Source organism: Schistocerca nitens, chromosome 7 (assembly GCF_023898315.1).
Source record: "Schistocerca nitens isolate TAMUIC-IGC-003100 chromosome 7, iqSchNite1.1, whole genome shotgun sequence".
Classification (NCBI taxonomy): Eukaryota; Metazoa; Arthropoda; class Insecta; order Orthoptera; family Acrididae; genus Schistocerca; species Schistocerca nitens.
In genome coordinates, this window is record NC_064620.1 from 527,887,317 (window position 1) to 527,899,683 (window position 12,367).

The 12,367-nt window shown below is 41.7% G+C and overlaps 1 long non-coding RNA gene across 1 annotated transcript in view; it reads right to left on the reverse strand.

Annotated features, from left to right (window-relative positions):
• Window positions 1-218: 218 nt before the first annotated feature.
• The window catches only part of LOC126194816 (uncharacterized), a 197,131-nt gene continuing 184,982 nt past the window's right edge, over window positions 219-12,367 (reverse strand). Inside the window, exon 3 of the long non-coding RNA XR_007538507.1 lies at window positions 219-1,089. This is a non-coding gene — a long non-coding RNA (uncharacterized LOC126194816). The remainder of the gene's footprint in view (window positions 1,090-12,367) is intronic.

The following is a 12,367-nucleotide window of genomic DNA, read 5'->3' on the forward strand; positions in this document are numbered from 1 at the left end:
GGTGGTGGCAACTACAAACAACTGCCGCACACAAGACGTAAACAGAAAAACATAAACAAACAAATAAACGAATAAACGAAAGACGCGCCCGCAATGCGACGAACGGAAATGAGATCTAGCCGGTTGGACGCCGGCGATGCAGTCCAGACAAAACTCAAGTCCCTCCCCCCCACCCCCCACCCTACCCCAAAAGAAAATCCCCACCCTTCCCCATCACACAGGTCAGCCCGCAGCCCAGAACGCTGAGTGCTGCTAAATAAAAGCAGTAGAATTAGCTCGTTTACGTGTATACTAAGGCTCAAAACGTGTAACTCAAAACAGCAATAATCATAATAACCACAATAATTATAATAATTATAATATAATGATAATAGTATTTATAACATTTTTCCTTTTTTATTTGCATAGAATAGCATTAAACGTAAATCTCTTCGCACTCTAGCTTAGTTCGTTACCCACTCTCATAATTTTTTTTTCCATCTCTTGTACAAAGTCGCTTCACATTAATAACTAAAGAATTAACTCGTTAAACATAAAACAGAAAAAGAAAGGCCATTTGCTCCATCCTTTCGGGTTGATAACAGCCCACAACTCTCTCTTCTCTAAACAAAAAAAATGCGCTCTTGCGGGAGGAAAAATAAAATAAAAAATAAAACAAAGGCTGGAATTGCACCACACAACCGCATCGCAAAACAGGAAGATGCTTCATCTCTTCCTCAGCGCGTACACACTTTCTGTCATGTTCAAAATACCAAGCCATTTTATTTTATTTATTTTTAAAAAAACGTCCATGTGTTTTATCTATTATGTTAGAATTATATTTCATGTATATATCCTGTATTATATATATATATTTATATTTGTGTTTGTGTGTGTTTTGTGTGTGTGTATATATATATAATTTGTTTTTCCGTGTTGTACAGTTTGTTTGTACGGTCCCTGCCGCTTGGCAGCGCTGGCGTCGTCGTCGTCGTCGTCGTCGTCGTCGTCGACGTCTTGGTCGTGGTGGCCGGCCTACCAGCAGAAGACGGACAGCTCGCCCCCACGGTCCCCACCGTGCCTCCACGCCGTCACCGCTCGCGCCTTCAGCTGCAACAAGTTACACGGAACGTGAAAGTGACGAACACGTGTAACAACAACTCGAAAAAACAACAGGAAAAAAGTAAATTTCATTTGTACACGACCCACAAAGCTGAAAATCTTAAAGTATATTACGTAAACTGAAGGTGGAGGGATGAAAGGGAAAGGAAGGAGCTGATGATAGCAGCAGCATCGGGTCTTTATGCAGAATCGACGGGGATGAATGAAAATTGTACCGGATCGGGGCTCGAACCCGGGATCTCCGTTTACTAGGCATCTGTGTTAACCAATGCGCCATCCAGACGCAGTGTTTATCGCAAATGCACAGACTATCTCGGCATGCTCCCCAGGTCTGCAGCTCGTGGACTAATGGCTAGCGTTGCCGCCTCGGGGTCCCGGACTCGATTCCCAGCCGGGTTGGTGATTTTCTCTGCCCGGGGACTGGGTGTCTGTGTTGTCTTCATCGTTCGTGACAGTGGCTAAACTGAATTGTGTAAAAATTGGACTGTGTAAAAACTGGACTGTGTAAAAATTGGACTGTGTAAAAATTGGGACATACTATGGGCGCTGATGACACAAACCAAACATCATCATCACCATCATCAACGCTGCCCGGCAGACCCACATTCCCACCTAGCGCCAACTATCTATCCTCCAGTCCCCGTCGATGTTCTCCACGCTCGATAAATTTAGATTAGATCGAAAGATATTCTGAATCTACTCTGTATTTTGTGAACTCACTGCCGGTGGATGTGATTCAGTTATGTGAATGGATATTGTTAATCCTTCTAAACCACAAGGGGTAAGGTGTCACAAAAAAATGGCTCTGAGCACTATGGGACTCAACTGCTGAGGTCATTAGTCCCCTAGAACTTAGAACTAGTTAAACCTAACTAACCTAAGGACATCACAAACATCCATGCCCGAGGCAGGATTCGAACCTGCGACCGTAGCGGTCTTGCGGTTCCAGACTGCAGCGCCTTTAACCGCACGGCCACTTCGGCCGGCTAAGGTGTCACAAAACTGATACAGCCAAAACTTTCCAAAAAATGATATGCAGAGTCTACTCCTAAGAAACCACACCTCCTGTTAGTTATGCAGCCATTGATTAGGAACAGTTAGTCTTTTTTCACTTTGGAGGTAAAAATCAGTTTTGACAAAGAGCGCTTTCGAACTCTAAATAAATATACAGACGGTCTTAAAACGTTTCCCACATCTAAGCAAATATTGACTATGTACCTACCAAATTTGCGTTACATGGACACAACATTACGATCTTTCTACTTAATTATTCATTATTGTCACATTCATTGTATGGAGATAATTATTAAGCCGTCGATATAACCCTTAATGCAGTTTACTCCTAAAATTGGTGCGCTAACGCCTACGACCCATCCACCAGACATGCACAGGTAATCAGCTTGCTGAAGAAGAAGAGCCTCCAAAGAAAAAGGGAGTAGGCCAAAAGTAGGACGGCCAGAAATCTATGCCTGTGACCAAAGCTGTTGCAAGTATTCAAAAATAAAGGAAACTGAAGAGACTGGCTGTGATTCCGACATCTCTTTGAAGAGTGACGACAGCATGGACGATTTCAAATTCTTTGGAGGATCCAGCTCCTATTGCAAAGTCTGCACATACATGTGTAGGGGATTATATCTTGGATAAATTTCGAGGAGGAAGAAGGAATTCATACGAGATATGTTTGCACCATACAAAAACTACTAAATAATGATCTCAAACTTATAGCTCTAGAATCTATGGACGAGAAAAAGAAAGGTTTTAAAATAAATGAAAAAGACATTTATCTTATTAACAACAGTGATGTCAGGTAAGTTGGCAATATTCCCCATGTTGCCACTGGGATGATAAATATAAAACGAGGAATCTGATTTGTGTTTAACAGTCCTGTTGATGTTCACGAAAAAAAAGGACAATGGTTCTCTTTTGGAAATCTCTTATTGTTAAGTCTGATTGTTAAGCTTTCCTACCCCATTGTTCACTTTATAGTACCGAAAATACGGAAAACAAAGAAATTCCTGTAGTTCGCTCTGATGTGCATGTCACGCCATAAAAATGTCAGTTGTACATATGTATCGTTTTGTGTGTTCTCTATCTCGTTTTTAAGAGCTCAAGTTTCTATTGTCAGTGTATATAACAACATCACGTCTGTATCATATCTTGGAGCAGCTGTACCATATTAAGAATTTCAGTTAAAAAATGATACACTGTTTTTTATAGTCTTCATCTGTAGCTTTAAAAAACGAAAGACAATGCCATTTTAATGCGGATTATACTCTCTAACATTAACATTTTTTTTCTACCAGTTAACCTTTCTACTTCAAAAACAGAGACAAATTTTGCGATTTTGTATCAATTATATAGATCACAGTTTCCTATATTATAGGTTAATGGCATATTCTGTGATCTGTCAAAAGCACAGTCATAACATCCCTTCAAGTAAATTAGAATATGACAGTCACATAGGCACTTCACAACATATTCATGTAAGAAAAAACAAAAAGAAAGAACGAAAAAAAGATAGCGAGAGAGAGAGAGAGAGAGAGAGAGAGAGAGAGAGAGAGAGATGTCATTACCCACCTATGGATTAAATACAAAGAAATAAATGTAAAAATGTAAGAAACTTCACAACATATTCATGTAAGAAAAAACAAAAAGAAAGAAGGAAAAAAAGATAGCGAGAGAGAGAGAGAGAGAGAGAGAGAGAGAGAGAGAGAGAGAGAGAGATGTCATTACCCACCTATGGATTAAATACAAAGAAATAAATGTAAAAATGTAAGAAACCGACAGTATCAGTGGGAAAGAGCTCTGTCATTGTCTGACTGGGAAATAAATTCATGTGGTGTCACGCAAGGATCCATCTTAGGACCTTAGTTTTTAAAGTGTATGTAATGCTCCAGTTATATCCGCCACATATTACTCATTCTAAAATGTTAGTTCAAAACGAACGACGGCGTATGAAAAAAGATCTCTTGCTGAGTCTCAGAATAAGGGTGACAAACGGGGAAATTCTTTTTTATTGATCTGTGCGTTAAAATACGTTTCATATTAGTGGCTAGCAAAGAACATCTGAGCTGACACCCGGCATTGCATGCGACGCAGGCCACGAAGAATGGAAACGGAATATGATGGGGAAATTTCTTAAGCCAGCAGCTGTATTACAATAAAGGAGATTAACAATGTACTGTAAAAAACTCAGCCGTTGCTTTGTTTTACGAAATGAATTGACGGCTTTTGGCTGTACCAGAACAGAACTATAATGATTTATCGTTTTGTATTCTCAAAAACAAGAAGTACAAATAGGCGCAGTGTTTGAAATTTTATTGAAGAATTACTGTATTAAAGAGTGTCTGTGAACAGGTGACAAAAGTGGGCTATCTGTCGTAACATTTTCTTCAGGATGATATAAGGTTTTTCAGTTTGCTAGCTAGGGCAGTTGTTTATTCTTTCGAATTTCAACAGACACTCTAAGAAAAAAAAATGAAGCACCACGAAAGAATTATCCGAATGGGACGGAAATCAGTAGATGTGATGTACATGTACAAACTAACTAATGATTACGATTTCAGAAAAACTGGATGATTTATTCAAGAGTAAGAGTTCACAAAATCCACAAAATTGGCAAGTCAGTAATACGCTGGTCCACAGCCGTCCCTTACGCAAGGAGTTATTCTACTTAGCATTGAATGGTAGAATTGTTGGACGTCCGCCTGAGGGATATCGTGCCATATTCTGCCCAACTGGCGCGTTAAACCTCCCGTAATGCTGCAAACCTTCTCAATTGGGCAGAGATCCAGCGACCTCGCTGGCCGAGGAACGGATTAGCAAGCAGGAAGACAAGCTGTAGAAACTCTCGCCTTGTGCTGTCTGGCTGAAATTTAAGCTCAGTATAACTTGCCATGAAGGGCAACAAAAGTCGGAGTTGAATATCGTCGACGTACGGCTCTGCTGTAAGAGTGCCGTGGATTACAACCAAAGGGGTCCTGCAACGAATTAAAATGGCACCCCAGACAATCGCTCCTGGTTGTTCGTCCATATGGCGGCCGACAGTCGTGTTGGTACTCCACCACTGTCCACGGCGTCTCCTTCGCTGGTCATCGAGTCTCATTCCGAAACATGACTCACTGAAGACTATTCTACTCCAGTCAATGAGATTCCGGCCCGAAGACGTGTCTGGAATCGCTCCACTCAGCGAAGGTATACCAACTAGACTTCCGCCCGCAGTACGACCCGACAGCTAGGAGTGATGCTCTGGGGTGCTATTTGGTTGTCATCCGCTGCACCCTCACAATACCGAGGTACGTCGACGATATTATACACCCTGTTTTGTTGCCCTTCATGGCAAGCCACCCTGGGCTGAAATTTCGGCAAGATAATGCCCGCCCGCACTTCAAGTATTATGATGATGTGTTCTGCTCATTCGGCACGTCTGTCACTGCGAGTTCAGCGATCTCCAGTCTTAGCAGGTTTTCGCCATCCTTTTCGTAGTTACTTACGATGCATTTTTCTTGTGTCGTTAAGTAAAACCTTACAAAAAGCTGTCGATTTTATGAACATTAATGAACAGACACAAAAAATTTTGTCTCACTAAACCTTGAAAGACAGACTACATGGACATCATAACTTCTGTTCAGAGAAGTATACTACAGAATTTCATAAGAGATCACATTTTGAGGTAACTCGGTTCGAACTGTTCACTGCCATGTCCTCAGCTGCCAATATTGAGAGAATCTGCTTTTGCTTCAGAGTGCAGAGAAATCACCAGGTAATGGGAGCGGCGCCTACACGATCGCTCTGTGGTAATGTTTCTGTTTGTCTCACAGTTATAATGAATACCCCAACATTGAGATCTTCATTAGCCCAATCGATATACTGCTGTTTTCTTTTTAATCTTATTCCGTGATAGAAAGCTGTTTCGGATAAATGTTGTATGCGATAACTGCTCAAAATGGTTCAAATGGCTCTGAGCACTATGGCACTTATCATCTGAGGTCATCAGTCCCCTAGAACGTAGAACTACTTAAACCTAACTAACCTAAGGACATCACACACATCCATGCCTGAGGTACGGTAGGATTCGAATCTGGGACCGTAACAGTCTCGCGGTTCCGGACTGAAGCGCCTAGAACCGCTCGGCCACCACGGCCGGCTGCGATAACTGCAATCAATCTGACTGTGACCAAAAACGGAATATCTATGAAAGTAAAAGTAACTAGATCCCTTTCTGGCATCACTAGTCTCGCAAGAAAGGAACTGGTGTACCCCATACGTCTCTGTCTAGTGTGGATGTCATGTTCAAGCATGATAACGTTATATAAGTGTTTGTGTAGTGTGTATCTGACACGGGACTTGGGTACCAGCCGGTATTCACCTGATGGGATGTGGGAAACCTCCTGAAACCACATCCAGGCTTGCCGGCACACCGGCCCTCGTCGTCCATCCGCGAGGCGAGTTCGATCCCGGACGGCCTTGCCTCCGAAGCGAGCGACTACTGCTCCCCATTGTCTAGGCGGGTGAATTTAGGAAACCAATCAGCATCTGAAGTAGCTTCCCACTGTGGTGCTAACAGAAGTCTATGATTAGAATACCGAACCTCCACTTATACTTTTTCCTTCTTTGATTCTTGCCAAGAATAAGCATGTGTGGTGTAAATTTACACTGATATGTATTCCAGTACGCCTGATCATTATGGCTCACACTTCAGCGATTATGTGAGCGCTGTGAGGCACATCTGTCATTAAAAAAGTAGCGAGACTTCCTTTCTGTTAGGTTTGAAAACACTTTTCTGAAACGGACCTCGTGACAAAAGGTAGGCTCGATATTTCGTTAATGTTATCATGCTTCTTCCTTCTGCTACACTGTTTGTGTCTTATGGCACGTTTCAACTGGAGGTTACCCATCAAGTCGTGTTCTGAGCATCTTCCTTCACCCGTCTGTAACTTCGTCCTCTTCTAATGTCGGTCATCACTTTAAATTCTCTTTATATCTATTGCTCTCATTCCTTCCAATATTGTCTCTATAATTATTTCTTGCAGACAGTTTCCAAGCAGTATATGTTAAAAAGATTTTTTTTCCTCTTTCTGATCACTTCCGATAATCTTCTTTTTTCCCTATTTTCTTCTTCACATTTTCATTCTTAAGTCAGTCAGTCCACTTCACTTTCAGCATTATTCAGCGCAGACACATTTGAAAACATTCTAAACATTTCTCTTCTTTCTTTTGATCTGTCCATGGTTCACTGCTGTGTAACACAACACTTCACACATAAAATTTTGCAAATCTTTTCCTCAGCTCCATTGGAATTCATCTAGATGTTAGCAACTGCTTCATCTTTTTAAATGCTCTCTTTCCCAGAGATATCATCCTCCTTATGCGTTCTGAACAACTTCCACTCCATATCATTAAGCTTTCCAGGTACAGAAAGGATATTACTTGTTCTGCATTTTTCCATCTAAGAATATGTTATTAAAACTTCCTTCTCGCTTATTCTCATCACTTTTATGCTTCATATAATTATCTGCATTTCAGACACATTCTTTTCAATACTCTTCAACATCTTCTGTAACTCCTTTCCTGATTCCACCAACACATTTGCGTAGTCTTTATCCTCCAACAACAATGCCTCTTGCATCCTCTATGGCCTTTCTTGTCAGTTCTTCTCCATATACTTGAATAGTTTCTGTGACAGTCAGCGTCACCGCCTTACACCCCTTCTGTCGTCTCAATCCCCACTCTAACTCTTTTTGCTTTGTGTTCACCACTTAGTCTATACTCATATCTTTTAAAATTCTCAGTAGTATGCTCCAGTTGACTCTACCCATAAAACAAACATACATCACCTTGTTCATTTCTATCATGCTTTCCCCAATCATCCTCACACAATCTATAGTAACTCTTATTCGCCGGCCGCGGTGGTCTAGCGGTTCTACGCGCTCAGTCCGGAACCGCGGGACTGCTACGGTCGCAGGTTCGAATCCTGCCTCGGGCATGGATGTGTGTGATGTCCTTAGGTTAGTTAGGTTTAAGTAGTTCTAAGTTCTAGGGGACTGATGACCACAGATGTTAAGTCCCATAGTGCTCAGAGCCATTTGAACCATTTGAACTCTTATTCCTTTACACTTTCTGGACCCGAGATGGTATTTCCCAATATTTTCCTCAATTTTCTTTTCGTTTCTCCTTAGTATGACTCTCGATGTAGCCTTTGTAACATTACTATTAAAAGCAATTGTCCTGCATTCTTTAGCGTTGCACTTTTTAGGTAAAGATACGAGAATGGTCTTTTGAGTAGGTCTTGAGGCCTGTGTCATAAATTTTGTTTACTACCTTAGTCAATCCATTTATGATGCAGTCAAACCTCATTATCCGAGTAGTACAACTTATATATGTTTAAGAAGTGGAAAATGAAAAAGAAAGTGTCATTTGGCTCATACCTAATGAGCATGCTTAGAGGAGAAACGGTGTAGCACAAGGGAAAGATAAGTTATCTAAATCGGCCTCCGGCAAGCGCTTTCCCCGTCACTCCGTGACAGCAGCTTCGATTTTTCGATACAGACCTACGCGTTCGGTTAACAAGCTCGCCGTTTCTATCACGTGGAAGCCATTTATGTCGCAGCCACCTCTCGAGACGGACACTAAACACATACCGCAAGCGCGGGAGATTCGAGATGGGACTAGTCCCACGAAAGGGAGAAGTCAAATTCTCGACCAGAGCGACCGAATACTTTTTAAGCATTTCCCGCCAGGGTAATCGTAGCTGGCTAGTAACCAAAAGCACTTGGTCACCTAAAGCAGCGATCATTTTGAAACGCTGCTACTCAAGATTCTAAATGAAACTGAACAGAGCAACAGGTCGCAAGCACTTTTACAGCCCGTTCAAATTCAATTTAGGATTTGTATAAAATGAATGAAACAGTGCTATTTTTTAATTTTGTGTTTATTCCGAACGGTTTCGGTATTAAACCATCATCCAGGGAAAAATAAAAATAAAAAAGCTCTCACATATTATATATTATGCTGAAACCGGTCGGAATAAATACGAAACTAATCATGCATTTATACGATATATCTCACCTGTTGACTGTCGCTAAAAAGGTACAGGGTGTTTGATAAAGAACTTCCTAGTTTTAAGTACAAATTTAATGGGGAAATTAATGAAAAATCACATCAATGAGTACATATCATTAAAGAAAATTCCTTCGAGTTTTGTTTAATGTTAGTAGTCGTCAACGTGCGATCCATTTGTTGCCCTGCACACGTCGACACCATACTCCACTTCTCGGCATGTATTCACCAACACTGCAGGTGTACCGCTGCGACGATTCTTTCCCGTAAAATTGATGTCTCTGATCCTTTCGCCGGCCGCGGTGGTCTAGCGGTTCTGGCGCTGCAGTCCGGAACCGCGGGACTGCTACGGTCGCAGGTTCGAATCCTGCCTCGGGCATGGGTGTGTGTGGTGTCCTTAGGTTAGTTAGGTTTAAGTAGTTCTAGGTTCTAGGGGACTTATGACCTAAGATGTTGAGTCCCATAGTACTCAGAGCCATTTGATCCTTTCACTGTACACAACATTTTTTATGTGGACCCAAAAGAAAAAGTCCCGTGAGGTTAAGTCTGAGCTTCGTGGTGGCCGAGGTATTGGGCCAGCCCTACCTATCCACCTTCCTGGAAAGCGAGTCTCAAGAGCCGCATGCACATGGTCACTGTAAGGAGTTAGGGCGCCATCTTGTTGGAAAAACTCAAGCCCCTTTTCCGCTTCAGTATCGTCCATTTGTGGAAAGACATACTCTGTCAACATGTCACAGTAAACGTCCCCGTTTATTGGCTTTTCTACAAAAATGAAAGGACCAGTCACATGATATTCCTACAAACTGCACCAGACATTAATTCTGGGGAGTCACGTTGATGCTAAATACCTTCATGTGGATGCTATGTCCCTCAAATTCAGCAGTTATGACGATTAACTGTTCCACTGACATTAAATGTAGCCTCGTCAGAAAAGAGAATCTTTGTTTTAAAAAATTGACATCGTCATCAGTTCTGTGTAGAAAGTCATCAGGAAATACCTTTCGATTTTTTCCGTAAGTTTTACTTCATGTAACTGTTGCAATTTGTAGGCGGGTAACTTTCTGGCCAATGACTCCTTCGGGCTCCGAACACACGAAACACGGATCTGTTCAACATCATATTCAGAAATTCTCGGTCTACCTGGTGATTTTGCTTTAAAAAGAAAAGTGTGTGAAATCTTATGGGACTTAACTGCTAAGGTCATCAGTCCCTAAGCTTACACACTAATTTAGCTTGAAAAAGTTTTTTGCCATTATCTTTAAATTTTTTTATTTTCTTTGTTGGTTTAAAAATTTTATTTATTTCATATATTTAGTGAAATTTTTTAAGAAAAGGACAAACACACACACCCATGCCCGAGGGAGGACTCGAACCTCCGCCGGGACCAGCCGCACTGTCCATGACTGCAGCGCCTTACACCGTTGCTTTTAAAACACTACCAGTTTCCTTGAAAGTCTTTAGCCAATGACAGATAGTTTTTGCTGTAGCTCGTTCACCACCATACTGACACTGAAATTGCGTTGCACTATTACAACTGACTCAGTTTTCACAAGCCAAATAACACACCGCGCTTTCTGTTGAGGAGTACACATTGTTGCTGAGTTGCTCTGCACTGCACTCCACGCACGCCTGGACTGAACTGAGGGAACACAGGAAAAAAACAGCACTGGTGCCGTCTCAAGGTCAAGCAGACCTGCCAACTGCAGGGGAGCCAAACTTGGAGAGTTGATTAATCAAACAGCACAGGCTACAATAGTGCAGGCCGGCCGCGGTGGCCGAGCGATTCTAGGTGCTTTAGTCCGGAACCGCGCGACTGCTACGGTCGCAGGTTCGAATCCTGCCTCGGGCATGGATGTGCGTGATTTCCTTAGGTTAGTTAGGTTTAAGTAGTTCTAAGTTCTAGGGGACTGATGACCTCAGATGTTGAGTCCCATTGTGCTCAGAGCCATTTGAACCATTTTTAGAATATGCATGTCACTTTGTACAGATTCTAGGACACTTTAAAACTACGGAGTTCTTTTTCAGACACACTGTATTTACTTTGGAACTGACGCTTCGGCAGCAGGATCACGTGATGGCACGGGCTGGAGTTGCCACGTTCCGAACGGAGCACACGTGAAAATTTCATTCAACTCGCTCAAACGCGCAAGCTATTTAATATGCAAAGCTACAGCTGGCACCTGTGCCTTCCGTATGATCTGTACTGTGTATTTTTTTCATTTTTATCTTTATTTGCGGCAATAAATTTTAAAAACACTATACAGAAATTTTAGGAAAAAGCATCTCCTGGTGACTTTATCGAATTTTCGATGTGCGGTGAACCATTTTGTTATCGAATTTAGGTGAACACATTATACGACGAAATGTCGAGGATTTATGCTAACTTTATAACTTCGGAAGTACGTTACGTTTTCACGACTAAACTGCAGAACCCATATTGACGAAATTTAGTATGGAGACAGCTTGATCCCGGAGGATGAATGTAGGCTACTTTAGAAAGTAGTACCTCTCAAAGGGGTGGGGGTGAGAATGAAAGAAGCGTAACGCACCGCGCACAATTGCCCGGACTATATTCAAGCAGTATTTGAGAATGAAAGTACGTAAAACTTGCCACAAACTTCACACATAATTTCAAACCTTCAAGAAACTTTTTCTCCCTGACACCCTCCGCAAAATGGTAATAGGAAAAAAAATAATCGCTTACTATATTCTCGCTGTTCATGCATTAAAACTGCCTTATCAGGCATGACTTTATAATTCATTACTTCTCCACTAACAACTTTGTTCACAACATACTTTGCAGACAGTATCACATAGACCGCTGAATGTGCCTGTGATGTATGACACACAGTTGAGGAGATATAACGTCAAAGAGTTAAGTGCTTGAGAAACTGCCGCATCACCCATGGCGTTTTAATTTATTATTTCTTTACTACTAACTCTATTCGCACCACATTTCACAGACAGTGTCCACTCATACCACTGAAAGTACCTGCAAAATTATAAGTCATTTTACGACACACAGTTCACGAGATTTGACTTCACAAACACTGAAAAGGGATGGCAAGTCTGGAACACGTGGAGCAATTGCATGCAGATTTATTATGGACCTGAGTCGTTATTTTTATAAAAATGTTATGAAGTAAGATACCCCTGGGTGCGAAGGACAAGGAGTAGTGTCAGAATGTTAGCAGACGAAACTGCAGGG